This window comes from Alligator mississippiensis, chromosome 4, assembly GCF_030867095.1.
Source record: "Alligator mississippiensis isolate rAllMis1 chromosome 4, rAllMis1, whole genome shotgun sequence".
Classification (NCBI taxonomy): domain Eukaryota; kingdom Metazoa; phylum Chordata; order Crocodylia; family Alligatoridae; genus Alligator; species Alligator mississippiensis.
In genome coordinates, this window is record NC_081827.1 from 130022496 (window position 1) to 130045017 (window position 22522).

Below are 22522 nucleotides of genomic sequence, written 5' to 3' on the forward strand. Positions count from 1 at the left end.
AAGCCTTTGACCTGGTGTCTCATGATGTCCTCATGGAAACATTGGGCAGCTGTGGCCTCAACTACTCCACAATTTGAAAGCTGGGGAACTGGCTCCAGGGTTGAACCAGAGAGTGGTAGTTGACAGAAATGAATCACCATGATACTCAGTGACCAGTGGTGTCCCCCAAGGCTCCATTCTCAAACCTGTACTCTTTAATGTCTTTATAAATGATCTGGACTCTGGTGTCAGAAGCAGGCTGGCTAAGTTCGCTGACAATGCCAAACTTCGGGAAAGAGCATCCACACATGAGGATAGGCTGGTGATCCAGGCTGACCTTGATAGGCTTGCAAGGTAGGCAGATGAAAACCTGATGGCATTCAATATGGAGAAATGCAAGGTGCTTCACCTCGGGGGCTGGAAACCTGCATTACACTTACAGGCTCAGCAAGGCTACGCTTGCTAGCTCCATGACCAAAAGAGACTTTGGGGTCATGATTGACCACAAGATGAACATGAGCCACCAATGTGATACCACAGCTGGCAAAGTGAACAAAACTGGCCTGTATCTTGAGCAAGGCCTGGGATGTCATCCTCCTGCTGTACTCAGCCTTGGTGAGGCTGCAGCTGGAGTACTGCATCCAATTCTGGGCTCCACAGTTCAGGAAGGACTTGAAAAAGCTGTAAAGAGTCCAGAGGAGAGCCACGCACATGATCAGAGGGCAAGAGAACAGGCCTTATGAAGACAGGCTGTGAGCTATGGGGCTCTTCAGCCAGGAGAAGCACAGGCTCAGGGGTGACTTGATGGCAGCCTATAAGTACATAAGGGCTATGCATCAGAATATGTGGGAATGCCTGTTCACCAGAGCACCCCAAGGGATGACAAAGTTACAAACTTTTGCAAGACCATTTTAGGCTGGACATAAGGAAAAACTGTTTTACTGTCCGAGCCCCCAAGGCCTGGAACAGACTCCCCGCAGAGGTGATGCATGCACCTACTCTGGACAGCTTTAAGAAACACTTGGATGCTTATTTTGCAGGGATCCTTTGACCCTAGCTGATTTTCTGTCCCTTGGGCAGAGGGCTGGATCCAATGATCTTACAAGGTCCCTTCCAGCCATAATGTCTATGAAATCTATCATCTAGTGCAAGGGTAGGCAAAATGTGGCCCATGGGCCAATCCAGCCTGCCAGGTGACTGGATCAAGCCTGCGGCTGCCCCTCACAGTACTCAGTATTGGGCCAAGCCCTGTCTGCTTATGTTAGAGCAGCCTGTGTCCGTCTCCCACTGGCACCCATAGCCTGACTCCAGCCAGTTTGCACAGCGTCTGGCATGACTATAGCTGTGTGCTGCTCTGAGACCCCTACCTTCAGCAGTGGCTCCTGCTTATCTTCAGCTCTGCCACACCGTGCTGTGCCACTGCAGGTGAGTGGGTGAGCAGCTTCAGCCAGGTGGCTCCTGCCTCAGTGCGTGGGGCTCTGACAGCAGCTCCTGGCTGTCTTCCATCTGAAGACAGAGCCCTGGATGGTGGGGGAGGACCTGCTCAGCTGAAGTTGCCTGCCTGCCAGGAGTGGCACAGCATGCTGCAGCAGGACAGGAGCAGGAACCACTGCTGGAGGTGGGGATTTAGAGCAGCACCTGGCTGGCTGCAGCCTAACTAGGAACAGCCTCTTGGAAGCTGCTTCTGCTCCTGCTGTGCCATGATGTGCCACTCTGGGTGAGCAGGTTCAGCCAAGCTGGGGCTCTGGCTTCAGCTCCTGGCTGCTTTCCTGGGAGCTGGAGCCCCATGTTGTGGGGCAGGAGCTGCCTGGATGAAGCTTCCCACCCATCCAGAGTGGCACAGCAGGGGCAAGATAAGGAGCAAGAGCTGCTGCTGGAGGCAGGGGGAGCAGAACAAACACGACAGAAGTGGGGTGTGGGTGTTGGTGGGGGCACAGCATGGCCTGCCCCGTGCAAGGAGGCAGGGCTCGTGGCAGTGAGGACTGCAGTGCTTGGACGAACTCTGCAGCACATGCCACCTGCCCGCCCCCCCCAGCAGGCTCCTGGGACCTATCGCCCAGACAGCGCCCCCCCACATGCACATGTCCCCCCCCATACTTCCTGGTAATGCGGCTCCATGATTCCAGGCTCACCTGCCCCTTGCACTCCTAAACACCACTCTGCCTGCCCGCAGCCCCATAGGGAGTTTTGGTGAATTGTTGCAGTTAATGGTGGGGAGAAGGGGGATTTTTAGCACCCTGTGACAGCTCGTCAAAATTTCCCATGTGCACTTCAGGCCCAAATAATTGCCCACCCCTGATCTAGCGCTTATAAAACTGGGCTAAAACATAAATATATTGTCTTTAGAATTTCTCAGTATGGATTTTCAGCCTCCGCTAACTGGTAAGGCAGTATCGTCACTTGATTTAGCTGGGGAGCCAGCATTTCATTTTTAAGTTTGTTTTTTTTTGGTGATTTGCAGATTTCGTGGACAATCCTGGATTTTGCAGTTTCTGAAATCAATGAAACCGTGAATTAAGTAGGTCCCTAGCTCTGGGATGTGGATGTTAACCATTTTGTGCCTGGGAAAGTTTATATGCTTGAATTACAGGTAATATGACTAGCAAATAGTGCAAAGTTTGAAGGAAGCAGGATGCTGTTATGGGTGTGACTAGAACACTGTTCCTGCCACCCTGGAAACTCCCTGCTGCATTTCTAAATCTAGCCATCCCTGCCCTCAGGCAGACATGAGTCCCAGCTCTGTCAATCCAGCTGTGTAGGCTGTGAGTATGCTGGAGCCTCACAACCCCCAGTCACTTTCTCTGTGAAAAAACACAATTCTTCTGTGGTTTTCCTCACTCACCTGGAACAACTCACGGCTGGACAGGAAAAATTCAGCAAGACAGGAGCTTTTATTGGATTTCTGGAACCTCCCCCTTCTCCCACACCCACAAACTTCTCCAGCCAGCGATGACTTTGCCAGGAAAGATGCCATTTCAAAATCATTGGTGTCTGGGGGAGAATCCAGCACCTCTTGCTCTTATAATTTGGAGACCAGGACTCTGGTGGAGGCTGTCAGGAGCCTAGGCCTGGGCCCTAGCTCTTACTACCCATTTTTAGCCATTTACCCCAGGTCTGGAGTTAGGGTAAAGTAAGAGAATCATACTGCCAGAGAACACCCCAAACAGTTTATTTTGGGAAAGGATTTACTCCAACACCTTGCACCTCTAATCTTTCCTTTTGTATGATTCCCAGGGCCCTCAGCTAGCACATTACATCGTCTAAATCCAGTTTATTCTGGTTGCGGAGCATGGCAGTGGAATTTGGCAGGCAGGGCATGTTCAGCAGCCACAGAACAGAGAAGTCTTCTTTCTCCCTCACTCCTGCTTGTATTGAAGGTCTGAAAGAAGCTATCAACCCTTTGTTCCTGTGGACACCACAGACAGAGATCCCCTTGCCCCTGCCCCTAAGCTTACAGTGATCCCCAAGGAGCACAAAAGCAGTTGGTGATGCTGCATTCCTAAACATAAGAACCACCATGCCTCTGGCATGTAGAATATCATGCTAGACTGCTCCGGACAGATTTCCGAGTCTGTCTCTTGCAGATTTCATAACACTTTCATCCACCAGCTCCCTCCAGCAGGGTGGGATAAAGCAAATGTTTTTCAGCTTCTTGTTCTTTCTTGCTGGACACAACAAATATTTAGAGCTGCATGTTTTATGATCACATAAGGTTCACAGGAATTGTATGGGGCTTTGGGCAGAAGTAGTTTTTACCTTTTAAGATTAAATCCTTTTGACAAAGGAAATCTAAAGTGTTAACAACAAGGACTTGATTCTCACTGAGAAGAAATCCCTAGCAGGGAGTGTCAAATTCATTGGGCCCTGCAGGCTGGACCCAGACCACAAGAGCTTCCCGTGGGCCAGATTTGGTCTGCAAGGCTTTCCATGGATTGGACGACCTGGGAAGGGCCATGCTGGTGTTTAACCTCTGTGGTTCCTCCTTCAGCGCATCCCTGGAACCCAGGTTGTTAATGCCACTGTTGCTTATTTTCATTTTTTCCCTGCTGCCAATTTGAGTCTCTAGGGGTGACTAAAAACTCCAATTGATCAGTGACATGTGAGGCGAGGAAGGGAGGTAAGTAGTGTGAACTCCCTGGGTTCTGAAGTTAGGTTGAAACAGCAGGGATGAATGTCACCTCTGCAGGATCTGGTATCCATGTCATTGAGTCCCAGAGATTGAATCTGGACCACAGAGTTGGGTGGTCCATTTAACAAGAAGGCCTGTGGCCTGGATGACTGAATTCCACATGCTGGATCTGGTTTGCAGGCTGTATATTTAACACCCCTGATCCAGGTCATTACTTCCTTCCCCCTTAGGCCTGTCACAGCCCAAGCATGGACATCTTCCAGAAGCATTTTAAGCTGTTCTTATTTGAGCAAGTGTTTAGCAGGTGATGTTAAGTTTGGAGATACTGTTTGGGGAACTCTTTTCTCATTCACTGTTGTACTTAAATATGTTATCTGTTCTTATGACTGATCTTGTTCTTCCTGTAAGCTACCCTGAGACTTTTTGGGGGATGGCAGCATAGAAATAAAAAAAATGAATAAATAAAGGTGGACATCAGTTCACTCACATTAAAGGCCTCCTTTTATTATGCTGTTGTAAAAAAAGCCTTTGTGTGAATGCAAGACCAGCTTCAGTAGTTCAGAATTACAAGGAAACCCAGGATTAGCACTGTGTTTCTTTATATGAGGAAAACTAGGGAGTTGTCCATGGTGAGTTAACTTTCTCAGTATGTAGGTGTAACCCTTGTTAACCTTAAGTAGTATTGGCCTGTATGTATATGTACACACATCTGTGTTTGAATATATATGGACATATGTAGAATCATAGAAAATTAGGGTTGGAAGGGACCTCAGGAGGTCATCTAGTCCATCCCTCTGCTCAAAGCGTCTGCTCCAAACTCCAAGCTAGCACCATTAAGGGCCATGTTACACTGATGCTGTGAGCCACTCAAATGCTGTTCACTGTTAGTGCTAGCTTGGAGTTTGTAGCAGTTACAACTGTGCTCTAGGAACATTCCCTGACTGTCCCTCACCTGCACAGCTGTGACTTGGACACTAGAGGCCTAGTGGGCAGGGCAGGCTAGACTAGGAGCTGTAGCTGTGAGTTGCCACTACCGGGTTGGTAAACCAGGATAGGCTTCTATCTCTGCTTTATGGGTGGGGTATGTGAGAAATCCTGGGATACTGGAGGGCTTCAATTTGAGTGGCACATCTGTGAGTAGTGGCCACATCTTAATGGAATAGGAGCTGGGTAGTGCAGATCAAAGACAAGCCTGCCCTGGAGTGGTGTAACTTTGAGCTGAATAATGAGTGCTTAAAACAACTTTAAGGCAGATAGTCCAGGACTTAAGAACTGCAGGAGCTGCCCAAATTTACTTTGTAACAAGGCCATCAACACTGATCAACATTTGTGTGGTTTATAGCGTAAAGTGTGATAACAAGGTGTGATTGATAACTAGCAATCTCTTTAGCAGTCTGTAGGCATGTTCCTATCAGCACTGCAAAGAGGAAATGAAACTACAGTTCTGGCTGTTTGAAGGCTGAAGACGGTGAGGACAGACGTACCCAAGCCCTGTGGACCACTGATTCAGTGGGTCTATCATTCCTACATGTGTTCTGGCTGCTTGTCAGCTGTGGTGAAAAGCCTCCTAACCCACCTGGTGCCTCTAGTCAGCAGGATTCCCACTAGAGGCACAAGAATCTGGCTGCAGGCAAAACAGAAACAGGGAGGAGGCAGGTGCTTAACATTGGTGACATAGACCCACTGTCCCAGGTGGATGCATGGAGGACCCCCCCCCCCCCAACTAAGCCCTGCTGCCCTAATCGCCCTGGGCACCCACCTCTCCTGCTGAGGGCACCACAGCCACAACATGCTGCTGCTGCTGCTGCTGCTGCTGTTGCTGCTGCCGCAAGAGGTGGTGGCTGCTCCAGGAAGGTGGGAGGGTGCTGCCAGGTGGGGTGAGCCCCTCCTACACACAGCCACAGGCACCAGCTCTCCCCAGGTGGGAGGGGAGGGGAGGGTAGAGGGGCCCTGCATCGGATGCTCTGCACCCCTCAACTGTTTGGTCTGTAGGGGGCTGGTGGAATAAGGTGCTTTGAGCTGTCACTGGAGGTGGGTTGGAACTTGGGCCTCTTCCACCTGTTAGGCATCTAAGGAGTACTTGGGTGTCTAAGTCTCTCACTCCTCTTCCACTTGCCCAAATTCCTGAAAAACTTTTATAATCTGTCTTCATCTGAGCCTTAAGGCTAGGTCCAAAAGAAAGGGAGGGCCAACTCACTTTTGTGTTGTTTTCTGGGCCTCAGGCAGAGTGGACTAGGATTGTGCTTGGAGATTTAGATACCCAAGTACCACTTAGCCACTTAAGACTGGATTAAAGTTTTCCTCTGTGTAAATGCATTTGGAAGATCATTGGAACCTATGCTGCCCCTCAGCAAAAGGGCCAGGATTGTTGGAATTGAACAAGTCCAGGCCACTTCTGCTGGCCGGTGCAGATCCAGCCGGGCTCCTCCAGTCCCCAGCAGCTCATGGGAACCCGGCTTCAGCCACATGCTGCTCTGAATGGGATGGACCCAGCCGGGTCAGCACCAGCCAGGAAAAGTGGTATGCAGCTGAAGCGGGCTTCCCACATGCTACTGGGGACGGGAGGAGCCCAGCTGGGTCTGTTCTGGCCAGCAGAAGCGGCGGCGGAGCCATGTGCCGCTCGGGACGGGACAGGACGAGCCCGGCCGGAGCGGCAGGAGCTGAGCTGCATTTTCCCCCTGCCTGCACCGGTCAGTCCCGAGCGTACATGGCTCCGCCGCTGCTTCTGCTGGCTGATGCTGACCCGGCTGGGCTCCTCCCATCTCCAGTAGCAAGTGGGAAGCCAGCTTCAGCTGCATGCTGCTCCGGATGGGACAGACCCGCTCGGGTCAGCACCAGCCAGCAGAGGCGGCGGCGAAGCCGTGTGCTGCTTGGGACTGACCAGCACAGGTAGGGGGAAAGTGCAGCTGAGCCCCTGCTGCTCCGGCTGGGCTCATCCTGAGGTTCATTTCATGTTTGTAAAATGCTTGGAGAGTCCCACATAGATGCACTGCGTAGAAATGCAAAACATATTTTGACTTATATATTTTGACTTGGCACCTTGGGCTGAGATTTTCAAAGCTGAGTCAAAAGGTCAACTTCCATTAAAATGAATGAGATTTAGAGGGCTCCAAATCCTTTATGACAACTTTGTAACATGCCTATATATCCATTTTTGCAAATCTCAGCCATAGTTTGGAAGCTCAGACAAAGAACATAAGAGCATAAAAAGTGCCATGCTTGGTCAGCCCCACGGTCCATCTAGCTCAGTATCCTGTCCCGAACAGTGGCAGAGGTGGATGCTATAGAGGGAGAGTTTTGAACTGGTTAGACCCATTTCATTGTCACTTCCTGCAACTTCATTGGTGTCAAAGGTCACGTGACATCACTTCCTGGTGTGATACCACTTCCTAGGTGAAGTCTTTGAATATGGCTCGCCGGCCCACTGGGTGATAAAAAGTTTGTGATCTGGCCCCACGTTCAAAAAGGCTGGACACCCCTGCTCTAACCCATCTGTGTGTGCACCTCAGTGCTGGTCTAATGAGCTGCTTTGTGCTTGCTTCCATTTCTGCAGGTGATAGAGAATTGCATTGTGGCTGCTGGGTTTAGTGTGGGCAAGTTTGCTGCCTTGGTGTTTGCTGGATGGAGCCTTAGACTTTGAAGAAGGTGCAAGGAGTATCTTTCTCACCACATGGGAATGAGATTTACAGTGGTTTCCTTTATTCCCATGTGTGAGTGCACACGGTATGGTTGCAAGTAATTCCCTTAGTGACAACGGTTTTCACTTCTGCTTTTTGTCCTTGCTTTTGAAACGTATTTTGCTATATCTGTTTTTGCACAACTTGCATAATGCAGAAAGCATTGTCTAGTATTTAAAGAGATAGAGTTAAATTTGAATAAATTGCGGGGTGACTATTTTTGTAAGGAACTTTTGAAAACGATCACTAGGAAAAATTAAGTTTTTGTACTTACAATGTTTGCTCTGTTTGTTATCTTTTTCCTCACATTTGTTTCTGGCAAACTTTTAAGGATTCCAAATGACCAGATTTTAGGAGAATATATGTCAAATATAAGAGATCTAAAGTATTTTAACTTAAATAGCATCAAGCATTCAGCACTGGATTTGTATAAAAGGAAAAGGAAGATATATATTATGGTATAATAATTTATATCCTTAATATCCTTATAATAAGCCGTGATTATAAATTAGATAAATTATATAATTTATATCCTGTAATATCCATGTGTATGTGTATGATACATGATATGTATGATGATTTGTGTGTGTCTATATGAGTGGTGTGTCCGAACCTCTATGTCTAATTCATGTCTAATTCATAATTCTAATCAATAAACATGACCTTATCCACCTTTATAAGGTCTTGCTCCTGATTTGGCAATTGGAATTTAAAGTAACACTCTCCCCTACTTTGGGGTTCTTTAAGAGAAAGCTGGATAGGCATCTGGCTGGGGTCATCTGACCCCAGCACCCGTTCCTGCCAAGGCAGGGGGTCGGACTCGATCTGTTGAGGTCCCTTCTGACCCTAGCATCTGTGAATCTATGGATCCTTAAGAATTTCCTTAATATCCTTTCAAGCATATTTGAAAGGTTTTCTACAATTTTCCTTATTTTAAGGGGGTTTTTGTGCAAAAGTTGCTAATAACTTGAGCCATAACAAACATATTTTCCCTGCGTCTGAACATACTTCTCTGAGTCTTACGCTAAGGTAAGAATTTATGTTCTCTCTCTAACCTTGTATGCAGTGAAAGTGCATGCTGAAGCAATGCAGCAGTCCTAAGTGGGATGTTATCAATTAGTGGGCGACCCAAACCAGATTTCAAGGTTGCCTGCATGGAAGCTTGTGAACATAATTGTGAATATAATTGGGTATAGGAGATCCTGTGTGTGAAGTTGCAAATTATCTGTTTCCAGATAGCAGAGTTGTTGCAGGTCATTTACAGGTATGGTCCTTACAGGTCTTTAAAGTAAATGTCTAAATGTACATTTAATAATGAGTTACTACTCGGTAGTTCTGTGGGGGGGAAAAGACAACATTTTCCCCAATTGGGCCAAACAGAATATTGTATTTGGGCTTCTGTGGTCCATGGCTAATGATGAAATACTGTGATGGAAGCACTCTCTTCTAAGTATCTCTTAGAAGCACTCTCTTCTAAGTCAAAACTTATGGGAAGGATGAGTGGGGGTTTAGTGCATTTGTCAGATCTGAGCATAAACTTTCTTTTCTCTCTCAATTGTGTGAGACAAATGAATATAGCTGTTTTTCTTACAGGCTTTCAAGTTTATAAAGAACTCCTGAAAAGATTATTTTGCATGTACAAAAATGCTGCCAGTCAGTGGAGCTTTTTACACGAGACTTATGGAGTCAACCATAGAGCTGTTCCCAAATCAAATGAGATTCAGAAACCACTCATAAGTGTCTTGTGACGGAGCACAGTTGGGTACTCGCCACATGTCAGGGGCTGCAGTGAAGGCCAGCAGTAAAGGCAGCCAGGTGAAGCCCCTGAATGTCATTTTTAAGGGGGAAGGTCTGTGGCGGAGCACCTTTGGGAGGTGCTCACCACTTGAGGGCTTTCACAGGCTCTGAGGGGAGCCTGCTTCAGCAGAGCAGCAGGGGAAACTTCCCTAGGAACTATTTTAAGGGGGAAGGTGTGTGGCAGAGCACCTTTGGAGCGTAAAGAGGTAGCCGACGGGTGCCGCCCCATCTCTGATGAGTGGCCATTTTAAGATTCAGGCCAACAGGGCTGGAAGCAACAGTCTGCTGCCTGGCACTGAGGAAACAACATCTCCTAGTGGAGCTGCTTCTCTGGTAGCACTAGGAGGTAAGGGCAGGAGCTTATGGGGATGGGTAGGAGGCTCCTGGTCATGACCTAAAACTGTACCCTGATGGGGAAGGGTGGCCTGGTGGGGCTCCTAGTGGCGTGGGAGCCCCCAGGAAGTGCTAGGCCAGTTACCTCCCTGGTGAAAGGCGAGGAGGGGTGCTTTAACCCCAGCCCCTGCCTTCAGGTGGGTTATTTTTCACTGGTGGCAGTAGAGGGCCAGGCATGCCCCAGTGTGGCTCCTGAGCCTGTATGGGTGCAAGACCCCGGGGAGTGGATAGTGGGGCCAGGCACAGCTGCAGCCACCTGAGCCTGTGTGGGGGATGCAAGACCCCAGAGAGTGAGAGTGGTGGGGCAGGCATGCTGGTGAGTGGCACCTGAACCACTGATTGAGAATAGTTGGGTGAGTAACCCAGCGAGAGACCAGAGGAAGAGGCAGTCCAGTGTTCTGTAAACATCCCAGCACTTGCTCAGATGAGGGCCGTAGGAGAGGTCCAAGAGGCCGTGCACTTTCTGGCTGGGGAGTGCAGGGAAACCCAAGGACCCCCTGGGTGAGGGCAGGATGAGTGAGGCCCCGTGGAAAAGGAGGGTCGGTACAAGTATGGCCTTGCAAGGGGCAGTAAGAGAGAGACCTTGTGAGAGTCAGTGGAGTGAGAGGGAGGCAGTATGAATGTGGACTGCACAGGGCTTTTGTGAGAGGCCTAACACTTTCCTGAGCTGGGCCCAGTCTCAGGCTAGAGCAGAGCACAGCTGTTAGGAACATCTGTGAAGTTTGGGATACAGCACAGTGGTGGTTGGAGCTGCATACATAGGCCTGAGAGAACGGGGCATTCAAAGGGCAGCCTTCTGCATAATTAAGACCCTAAAAATCATTTAACAACAAGGTGTTGCAGGCAAGAGATGTGGGTGGCATGCCCAGAGGAAGGTGGGAGACTAGCACTGTGGCTGGTCGGTGAGTTCCAACTTTGCCACAGGCCATTCAAATGTTGATGGCAAAAAATATAAGCATTCAAAACACATTCAACATTTGTTAGTAAAGCAGCTTCTTTCACCTGTGAAATGGGAACTGACTATACATGGCATATATGAAAGAACAAAGGGAACAGTTTCCTTTTACGTATGAAGTGGGGCCTTAGAAACAACTAGGAGCAATTCTCAGAAACTTCAGTTTAGAGGCTTGGAGATTCTATAAACATTGAATTATCAGAAGATGAGGAAGTAGAGGAGGCATAATAATATTTTGAAGATAAATCTATATAATTGTTGTTTTTCCTGCTTAATTTTAAATGAATTTATTGCCTCTGAAAGAGAGCTCCTGGAGATTAGAGACTTCTCTGTTTTATCCCCAGAAGAGCACAGCTCTGGGAGTTTTAATACAAAATGTTTTTCCCTGATACTGCTTCTTCAATGCACCTCAACTTTACAGAGAAGAACTGCTGCAAAGGTTCAACTATTCAGCCTGTTGTCAGTGTGAGGATGGTATCAAAGATGCTATTTATTCTTAGATTTGCCTTCACTCCTACTAGCAGCCCCTTTTGTCCATGTGGAGTTGTTAAAGTCAGTTCCCTTCTGTATATGCACAAAGGTCTTTTTACATGGAAGACCTTGCAGAATAAAAGCTTTTGACTGTATTTCTCTCATGTAGGCCTCTGTTTACCATGATCAGGAATTCCTTTAGATAACCCACTCAATTGTGATGACTTTCAGTCACTATTCTCTCCCTTGTCTTAAAAAGATGACTAATCAGTGGGACAAGTATTGGCAAACTTTTTTTTAATATTGTTTTTGCACTCAAATCTTACTACTGGGGTTGCATAAGATGGAACATATTATTACAAATTCACTTTTAAGGTTGCATTATAAATACATTATTTATAAAGCTCCATTCCTGAATAACTGTAATGCTACCAGTACAGTGATTCACTACAGACCATCCATATCTGGGCATGGATTTCTTGTCCCTAACATGTAGGGACCTACCTAAATCACAGCAAAAGTTTGCAGTGCAGCAGGACCTTTGATCTTACTCTTTTTCAAGTGCTCCCCCCCCCCCCCCCCTTGGCTAAAACCATGACCTTCATTGCCTCTCTTGGAGTCTACATTCCATGAAGACTGATCATAAGTAGGGATATTTGGAATTCATGCCAGAAGTGCACAATGCAGCAGCTTCTTTCATCTTGGATCTTCCCCGCCATGCACCCCGCCACTGATTGGTGGAGGGGCCCTGTTGTTTGCCATCCACACCTGATAGCTGGGCAGCCAAAATGTAGTGGTTTTAAATATGCTGTGAGTAGCGAGTGATGGGGCCCCTCCATCAATCAGGGGCACAGGGGAAACTTAAAGACTAAAGAAGCTACCATTTCATGTACTTCCAGCATGAATTCCAGAGATCTCTAATCATACTAAGTAAGTTGACAAATATTAAGAACAAAATTATTCAGTAAGTCAGGGTATTTTCTGCAGTTGTATTTATTTAGAAGTTTGCTTATTTCTTCATAAGATTTACATATTGAATCTAATGGTGTATAGAGACGTTCTGGGAGGTTAGGGAAAGGTCAGATCATACTTAAAATGGCAACCTGATCTAAGTTAGTTCATTCAGGTGCACACCTTAAACTTAAATCCCTAGTTAGGTGGAAAATTGCAGCCCCAGAACTTGGGTCGGTGACTACTAGGCTTTCCCACCCCTGGGGCTGTGATGGTAATTGTACAGAAGTTCAGGACAGTTAGATCAGTCTAAAAGTGGTTGACCTGATCTAAGTTAACCGTACCTCCGAGGGCTGGGTTAACTTGGGGTTGGCCATTTTTAGACTGATCTAACTGTTCTGAACTTCTGTACAGTTACCAGCACAGCCCCAGGGGTGGGAAAGCCTAGTAGTCACTGGCCCGAGCTCTGGGGCTGCGATTTTTCTACCCCATCCGTTAGCCCTCCTCCACCCCTCAGATGGATAATGCTTCCTCACCACCTCTACCCTCTGCACACTATCCAGCCCTCTCCCACACAACCCACCAATCCTCCCCCTAACCTCCTGAATGTCTGTATGCACCCTTAAATTAGGCGGCAGAAGCAGAGGGAAGCTACCAAGGAGGACTGTACCTACTTGGCCTGCACTTGCAGGGAGGCAGTTAGAAAGGCCGAAGGAACTACAGAGCTGAGGCTAGCAACACAAAGACAACAAGAAGTCTTTTTAGGTATGTAGGGAGTAAAAGAAAGGCTCAGGGTAGCATAGGACCCCTACTGAACAAGTAGGAGCAGTTAGTGACAGACAGGGGGAACAAGGCTGAGCTATTCAATGAGTTTTTTGCCTCGATGTTCCTGAACGGGGCTCAAGATAAGTCTCCTAATGGGTTCTTAGGTAGTCATCAGAGGGACACCAGCCTGCCAACTGTCAGTGCTTACTTGGTGCAGAGTCACGTGGATGGGCTGGATGTGTTCAAGTCAGCAGGCCCGGATGAGCTGCATCCAAGGTTACTGAAGGAATTGGCCAGTGTCATAGCAGAACCACTGGCACAGCTGTTTGAATGCTTGTGACACTCGGATCAGGTCCTGGAGGCCTGGAAAAGGGCCAGTGTGGTCCCTATTTTCAAGAAGGCGAGGAAGGAGGATCTGAGAAATTATAGGCCAGTCAGTTGCACCTCCATTCTTGCAAAGGTCTTTGAAAAGATTATGAATGATCATATTTGTGGGAGTCCAGTGGGAAAAATAATGCAGCAGGGAAGCCAGCATGGATTTGTAGGAGGTAGTTCATGCCTGACCAATCTGGTTTCATTTTTTGACAGGGTCACAAAATGCTTAGATGCAGGAGTAGAGGTGGATGTTGTTTTCTTGGACTTTAGAAACTACCGTCTTCGATATGGTATTTCATTCTATTCTCATAAATAAATTAAGAGACTGTGACATAGATGTTTGCATGTTCTGGTGGGTGGCAAATTGGCTTAGCAGTCACACCCCTAGAGTGGTAGTAGATGGGTTGTTATCAATCTGGAAGGATGTGGGTAGTGAGGTCCCACAGGGTTTGGTCCTTGGACGTGTACTCTTCAATATCTTCATCAGTGAGTTGGATGTGGGTGTGAAGTGTACTCTGTCCAAGTTTGCAGATGATACTAAATTGTGGGGTGAAGTGGACACTCTGGAGGGTAGGGAACTATTGTAGGCAGACCTGGACAGGTTAGAAAAGTGGGCAGTACACAATAGGATGCAGTATAAGGACAAGTGCAGAGTGCTGCCTCTAGGGTGCAAAAACATTCAGCATGCCTACTGGCTGGGAAGTGACCCTCTCAGCAGCACAGAAGCAGAAAGGGATCTTGGAGTCCTAGTGGACTCCAAGATGAATGTGATTTGTCAGCATAACAAAATCATCAGCAAAGCTTAACCTCACTTTATCATGCATGACAAATAGATCCAAGGAGGTGATACTTTCCCTGTATGCAGCATTGGTCTGCAGTTGGAGTACTGTGTCCAGTTTTGGGCACTGTAGTTGGTGTGTGCTCTTCCTGGATGGAATGAAAAGTAAAGAAGCCAGATGCTGGGCTGGTATGCATACAAGATAAGCAGTCAGTGAAGATGTAGATTGAGGAGTCAATGGGTGAGAGGCAGGCTGGGTGGGGGGGAGAGAAGGGGGATGAATAGTGGAGAGGTACCTGGGGAGTCAGATGTCAGGCAGGTTATATATAATGTGTCGTAAATCCAATGTCTATATTTAGTCCATGATTTTTAGTATCCAGCTGGGCCTTTTCTCATGTCCAGATGCAGATTGGCTGTCGTTCTGATGACATCAGTGAAAAAGAAGAGCTGAAATGCTTCTCCCCTGTGGTCATACCCAGATGTTGGGTCAAAAAGCAGAGGTTGCGGCCTCATTTACATCATAGCGCTGAAGGGAAGTCAGCTAGGGAAAGTTCCTGTCATTATTAAGAGAGCTGTGCAGGCTCCTTTCTTTCAGCTCGGTAAGTGCACAGGTGAAAAGGCTGCACATCCATCCCTTGGCAGTACTAATGCTGCTGTTGGCTTTGTGCTTGTGAAATGAGCTGAGCCCTTGGTCTGACTTCATTCCACCTTGGGGTATACAGGCAGGAAAGTTTCTTTCTTTATCCTGCCTGGGCTTGGGGGGATTGGGGGGAGCCGACTGAGACCCCCACAGTGCAGGAGGGAGTGCGGTAGGGGCAGGGAGCTGCCCCGCTCCCCCCTGCACTGTGGGGATTGCCCCATGACCTGTCCCACCCAGGGCCCAGTTCACTGCGCACACTGAGCAGGATGCCACTGCAGGCTGGGACTGTCAGCGGCACCGGACTGTTTCCAGTGCTTGGGGTGGGCTACAGTGATGGGAGGGGAGGCTGCTACTACCCCAATATTCACTGTAGCCCTCCTCAGCCTGCCCCCCCCCAGTGCCACTACTGAATGCTGGGAAAAGCCCAGAGCCGCAGCCAGCCCCTGCCTGTAGCCAGCCTGGGCTCTGGGCAGCTGCAGCAGGCAGTGGGCAGGCTGCAAACAGCTGCACAGGCTCCGCAGTCCCAGCATCAGCTCCATGCTGGCAGCAACTGCACACACGCCTCAGAGCAGAGAGTGGAGATAGGGTCTGAGGCAGCTGTCACAGGCCATCTGGGCACTGTGAGTATACTAATTTAGCCACTAGGCTGTTTGGTTCAGGATCAAGGAGGCAGAGTTGGGAGTAAAACGATGGCAAGTTTATTATAGTTTACACACACACAACAGTCAACAAAAAGATAAATGCGAGAGGAAAATAATGCAGTATTAAAGAGCTAATAGTAAATAATAACAACAGATAGATCAATCTGTCACAGGCCAGCAGGGCACTGTGAGGGTATCAGCCACTGGCTGTTTAAAACAACAAATAGACAGACATGGGTTGGCAACTTATTGATAGTCCCTCAACACCAGGTGCGCGCCAGGTGATTCCAGCAAAGTCAGGCATTCCCTATCGACGCTGTCCGAGGGATTACCGGGGAAGGTCCCTTGATCAGGATCCGATCCTCGCTCACACCGGGAGTCTGGGCTTGGAACAGCAATTACTGTCCTGTTCCCTCTTTCCTGTTGGTCACCTGATGCAAGTGCTTTTTATGCCTAGTCTTATGCTAATCTGTTGGTTTTAGAGTCATTCATAATCTTGTTCTATAGCTGTTACCCTATGGGATTAAAAGATGTTAAAAATTATTATAAAAGGTTACTACCCAGGCTTGGGTTTATCCAATAAGCAAATTGCAACACAGCATCTTCAGGTTTGAAATTAACATTACTCCGCCTAAATTCAACCCCTTTAAAACTCTCTGACTATGCTTTTTTAAGATGTGCTTTCCTGGAATGTGCTGAGTAGACCAGGCAGTTGAATCCACTTGTTAGCATCATCAAGGCTAAATTCTGAGCAAGAAAAAACCATTAAGTCAGCTAATCTTACAACTATAGCATTGTCTTTGAGGCCTAGTTAGTTTCACAAACAGTTACAAATTACATTTGTGGGTTACAAAAATACAAGCTTTATACTAGACAAAAATTCCAAATGCCTCCAAGAAGCACATATTTATTGCTTATTAATTTCTTTGGTTCTGGCTATTACAGGCAGCGTAACTCTTCCCCCATTCTCTGCTTTGAGACGAGTTCAGTCATGGATATGGAGTGGATGCTAGGGCTGCAGAGCCCAGTGCAGCTGTTTGCAGCCTGCCTACTTCCTGCTGCAGCTCCCCAGAGCCAAGGCTGGCTACAGGCAAAGGCCGGTAGTGGCACTGGGCTTTTCTGGGCTACACTTCTTACCTGGTAAGACAGCCTCTGTGGTGAGTCATAGAAATGGAGCAGCAGCGCGGGGAAAAACTGTGGCTCCGGGTCACGACGTGGAGGGATTCTCTGAACGAGAGGAAAAAGAGAGAGACAGAGAGAGGGTGGGGGAGCAGCTGATCCTGCTCTGAAGACACAGGATCCCGATCCCTCACCGGAGAATGAAGGGAGGTGTGGAGACAGAAAGAGAAAGTAAAAGGAAAACTGTGACTGAGCCGCGCTTCGCATACTGGCACAAACCGCAGACGGGGAATCCCGGTGTCGGTGTTAATCAGCCGCTAACGAGTCAATTAGTGGCTGATCTTCAAGATAACAAGTAGTGCTTACCGTCTGAGACAGATGGCGAGGACCCACGTGGCAAACTCCTTTTTTTGTTGCCTGTCGTTCTTAGAGAGCTTAGGCTAATGATATTAAAACACTCTGGACAGAGATCTGGCCAGCGTGTTCCTTATCGCGGTACCGGCGTGTAACAACTTTTCCTCCCCAGAATTTGCATTTAGATCAAGTCATGGCAGGCGGGAATTGTGGGAGCTACAGGAGAAGCAGGTACCTAGGACGGGCACGTTGACAATCACCTCTAGCTCAGGTACATACTTGAGTTGTGCACCCTGATGTAAAAGGTGGGAAATCTACCCACACCAGATCAGACATCTGTCATATCACAGTTTTATATATACAGCCCTTTTTTTTTTCAATATATGGCACACAGTCTGTAAATATAAAATCCCCTGGAAAAATGAGTTTTGGGGTACTTATTAACATTTTCAGGGAACAGGGACAGGTAGGGCCAGAAGGCCAAGTAAAAGGAGTTTAAGATCTGGAAGTCATGGTCTTTCTTATGGGGGAGGCAGGAGTCCATGATTAGGGACAGTGAGAAACAGAGAGCAAGAGAGGGCACAAGGGAAAGAGCCAGTGGTTGACACTGGCTTGAGGAATGCACCACTAGATTCCCTCTAAGATTCTAAGGGAAACTCCCAAGTGTACCTCAAGGGGTGGCAGGTGAGCATTAAGGCAGGGGTGGGCAAAATGCGGCCTGAAGGCTGGATGCGGCCTGCCAGGCCACTCTGTCATGCAAGGCCCCTAAAAAATTGAGAAAATTAATATTTATCTGCCCTGGGTGCCTCTCATGTGGCCCTCGATGGCTTGCCAAAACTCAGTAAGCGGCCCTCCGCCCAAAATAATTGCCCGCCCCTGGTCTAGTGCCTGGCTCTGCCCTGGTGTGGGCCTAAACAAATGCCAGGTTTGTCTCTAGCTCTAGTGGGGACGGTGGAGCTCAGAAGCCTGGTTGTCTGGGAGGGGAGCCGGGGCTGGGGGGTGTCAGCAGGGGGATTGAGAGCTCAGATGCGTGGTTTCTCTCACCATGGGAGCCTTTTCTGACATCGGGCCACCTGGGCCTTGCAAGGCGGGCCTTTTTGGACATCAGGTCCACCCTGGCCTTGCAGTGGTAGCCCTTTCCGGGTGTGCCCCAACCTTGCCCTGGGAGCCTTTTCAAATGCAGGGCAGCCCCAGGCCTTGCAAGGTGGGCCTTTTCAGATGCCGGGCCACCCCAGTGACTGCAAAGTGGGCCTTTTCGGGCACTAGGTTAGCCCTGGCCTCGCAATGGGGGCCATGTTTCAGACCCCAAGTCCACTCTGGCCTAACCATGGGAGCCGTTTCTGACACTGGGTGCACCAGATGGAGGCTAAAGCCAGGGTGGGGGGGGACTTTTCCGAGGCTTAAGCGGGGTGGGGGGGAGAATGCGACTCTTTGGAGGCTTAAGCCTCTGGTGGTTGTGCAGGTGCTTTGTCTGCACCCTCCATAAAGCCCAGGCAGCAGGAATTCCAGACAACAGGTCAACCCCATGCATTCCTAAGGGGACTTTTGGGAACCAGGTCAACCCAATGCAGTCCTATGGGGCTTCCGGGGACAATGTCAACCCCTTGCCAGCCTATGGGGAATTTTGGGCCCCAGGTCAACCCCGTGCAAGTCAATGCGTGCTTCCTGGCACAATGTCAACCCCATGCAAGCCTATTGGGAATTTTGGGCACCAAGTCAACCTCATACAAGCCTATGAGGGCTTCCAGGCACAATATTAACCCCATGCAAGCCTTTGGGGACTTCTGGGCCCCAGGTCAACCCCATGCAGGTCAATGGGTGCTTCCTGGCACAATGTCAACCCCATGCAAGCCTATGGGGAATTTCAAGCCCCAGGTCAACCCCATGCATTGCAATGGGGACTTGTAGGCACCGTGTCCACTCCATTCAAGGCTATGGGGACCGCCGCCTTCCTGTTCCTGTCTGCCTATGGCCAGACGGGACTGATTGCATGTCATCTGGGAAGCTAAGCAGGCCCAGGCCCGGTTTGTACCTGCATGGGAGACTGCCTAGGAATCCTGGGGGGAGTAGACCGCCTGCCCTTCTGCGCCTGAGTGGGACGGAGCTGGCTATGCCCTTGCCTGGGCCCAGGCAGCGGATCCAGACCCCCAAAGTCCTTTTTACGGGTTTCACGAATCTCCGGACCCGGATCCGGGCCACCGGAGTCCGTTTTACGGGTTTCCCGGCTCTCCGGACCCGGATACGGACCCCCGGAGTCCATTTTCCGGGTTGTCCGGTCTCCGGACCCAGGCCCCCTGAATCCGTTTTCCGGGTTTTCCTGCTCTCCGAACCCGGATCCGGGCCCCTGGAGTCCGTTTTCTGGCTCTTTGGACCTGGATCCGGGGCCCTGAGTCCGTTTTCTGGGTTTTCTGGATCTCCAGACTGGAATGCTGGCCCCCGGAGTCCGTTTTCCGGGTTTTCCGGCTCCCCAGACTGGGATTCGGGCACCCGAAGTCCGTTTTCTGGGTTTACCGGCTCTTGGAAACAGGATACGGACCCCGGGAGTCCTTTTTCTGGGTTTCCAGGTCTTCAGACTCGGATCCGGGCGCCCGAAGTCCGTTTTCCAGGTTTTCCGGCTCTCTGGACCAGAATCCGGGCCCCAGGAGTCCGTTTTCCGTGTTTTCTGGCTCTCCGGACCCAGCTCCGGGGCCCCGGTGTCAGCTTTCCGGGTTTTCTGGCTCTCTGGACCCGGATCCGGGCCCCCGGATTCTGTTTTACAGGTTTTCCGGCTCTCCAGACCCGGATCCAGGCCCCCACCATCCGTTTTCCAGGTTCTACGCCTCTCCGGACCCAGATCTAGGCCCCTGGAGTCTGTTTTCCATGTTTTCTGGCTCTCCGGACCCAGATCTGGGGCCCCCGGAGTCCATTTTCCAGGTTTTCCAGCTCTCACCTCCATCCTTGGTAAAGTATTTGAGTCAGTCTCACCTCCATCCTTGGTAAAGTATTTGAGACAGTCTCACCTCCATCCTTGGTAAAGTATTTGAAAAAATTATCAAGGCTCACATTTGTGAGAGCCCGGCAGGACAAATTATGCTGAGGGGAAACCAGCACGGGTTTGTGGCGGGCAGATCGTGCCTGACCAACCTAGTCTCTTTCTATGACCAGGTTACGAAACGCCTGGACACAGGAGGAGGGGTGGATGTCGTATACTTGGACTTCAGGAAGGCCTTCGATACGGTATCCCACCCCATACTGGTGAACAAGTTAAGAGGCTGTGATGTGGATGACTGCACAGTCCGGTGGGTGGCGAATTGGCTAGAGGGTCGCACCCAAAGAGTCGTGGTAGATGGGTCGGTCTCGACCTGGAAGGGTGTGGGCAGTGGGGTCCCGCAGGGTTCGGTCCTTGGACCGATACTCTTTAATGTCTTCATCAGCGACTTGGACGAGGGAGTCAAATGTACTCTGTCCAAGTTTGCAGATGACACAAAGCTATGGGGAGAAGTGGACATGCCGGAGGGCAGGGAACAGCTGCAGGCAGACCTGGATAGGCTGGACAAGTGGGCAGAAAACAACAGGATGCAGTTCAACAAGGAGAAATGCAAAGTGCTGCACCTAGGAAGGAAAAATGTCCAGCACACCTACAGCCTAGGGAATGACCTGCTGGGTGGCACAGAGGTGGAAAGGGATCTTGGAGTCCTAGTGGACTCCAAGTTGAACATGAGCCGGCAGTGTGACGAAGCCATCAGAAAAGCCAATGGCACTTTATCGTGCATCAGCAGATGCATGACAAATAGGTCCAGGGAGGTGATACTTCCCCTCTATAGGGCGTTGGTCAGACCGCAGTTGGAGTACTGCGTGCAATTCTGGGCGCCACACTTCAAGAAGGATGCGGATAACCTGGAGAGGGTCCAGAGAAGGGCAACTCGTATGGTCAAGGGCCTGCAGACCAAGCCCTACGAGGAGAGACTAGAGAAACTGGACCTTTTCAGCCTCCGCAAGAGAAGGTTGAGAGACGACCTTGTAGCTGCCTATACGTTCATCACGGGGGCACAGAAGGAAATTGGTGAGGATTTATTCACCAAGGCGCCACCGGGGATTACAAGAAACAATGGCCACAAGCTAGTAGAGAGCAGATTTAGACTGGACATAAGGAAGAACTTCTTCACAGTTCGAGTGGCCAAGGTGTGGAACGGGCTCCCAAGGGAGGTGGTGCTCTCCCCTACCCTGGGGGTCTTCAAGAGGAGGTTAGACGAGTATCTAGCTGGGGTCATCTAGACCCAGCACTCTTTCCTGCTTATGCAGGGGGTCGGACTTGAAGATCTATTGAGGTCCCTTCCAACCCTAACATCTATGAATATATGAAACGGGAATAGGAACCAAAAAACCGGGGCCCTGTTTCCATGGGGACCCATTTAAGAGCGATACAGGCGTAATACCCAAAAAACGGGGGTAGGAACCAAAAAACCAGGGCCCCGTTTCTGAGGGGACACATTTAAGCACGACACCGGGGGTAGGAACCAAAAAACGGGGGTAGGAACCAAAGAAAGGGCCCCGTTTCCTGGGGGACCCATTTAAACGCGACACCGGGGGTAGGAAGCAAAAAACGGGGGTAGGACCCAAAAAACAGAGCCCCGTTTCCGGGCAGACACATTTAAGCGCGATACCGGGGGTAGGAACCAAAAAACGGGGGTAGGAACCAAAAAAATGGGCCCCCGTTTCCGGGAGCACCCATTTAAGCGCGACACTGGGGGGAAGGAACCAAAACACGGGGGTAGGAACCAAAATACTGGGCCCCCATTTCCGGGGTTCCCATTTAAGCGCGACACCGGGAGTAGGAACGAAAAAACGTGGGTAGGAACCAAAAAGACGGGCCCCCGTTTCCGGGGGGACCCATTTAAGCGCGGCACCGGGGTAGGGAGCAAAAAACGGGGGTAGGAACCAAAAAAACGGACCCCCGTTTCTGGGGAAACCCATTTAAGCGAGAAACCAGGGGGTTGGAACAAAAAAAGGGGGTAGAAACCAAAAAAATGGACACCCATTTCCGAGGGGGGGGCCTCCATTTCCGGGGGGAACCATTTAAGCGCTACACCAGGGGTAGAAACCAAAAAACGGGAGTAGAAACCAAATAAACGGGCCCCCGTTCTTGGGGGGACCCATTTCCGCGCGACACCGGGGGTAGGAACCAAAAAACGGGGGTTGGAACCAAAAAAACAGGCCCCCGTTTCCGGGGGGACCCTTTTAAGCGCAACACCGGGGGAAGGAACCAAAAAACGGGGGTAGGAACCAAAAAAACGGGCCCCCGTTTCCGGGTGGACCCATTTAAGCGCGACACCGGGGGTAGGAACCAAAAAATGGGGGTAGGAACCAAAAAAACGGCCCCCGTTTCCAGGGGGACCCATTTAAGCGTGACACCGGGGGTAGGAACGAAAAAACGGGGGTAGTAACCAAAAAAACGGGCCCCCGTTTCCGGGGGGACCCATTTAAGCGTGACACCGGGGGTAGGAACCAAAAAACGGGGG

The 22522-nt window shown here is 49.6% G+C and overlaps 1 long non-coding RNA gene across 2 annotated transcripts; it reads left to right on the forward strand.

The window, feature by feature from the left end:
- The first annotated feature begins 12808 nt into the window (after nucleotides 1-12808).
- On the forward strand, nucleotides 12809-17138 carry LOC109285899 (uncharacterized). 2 transcript variants are annotated; one of them, XR_002093795.2, is made up of 3 exons: nucleotides 12809-13782; nucleotides 14673-14869; nucleotides 16497-17138. It is a non-coding gene; the product is annotated as an uncharacterized LOC109285899 (long non-coding RNA). The 2 variants fall into 2 exon arrangements; XR_009461839.1 differs by having other exon boundaries at nucleotides 12809-14869.
- The last annotated feature ends 5384 nt before the right edge of the window (nucleotides 17139-22522 follow it).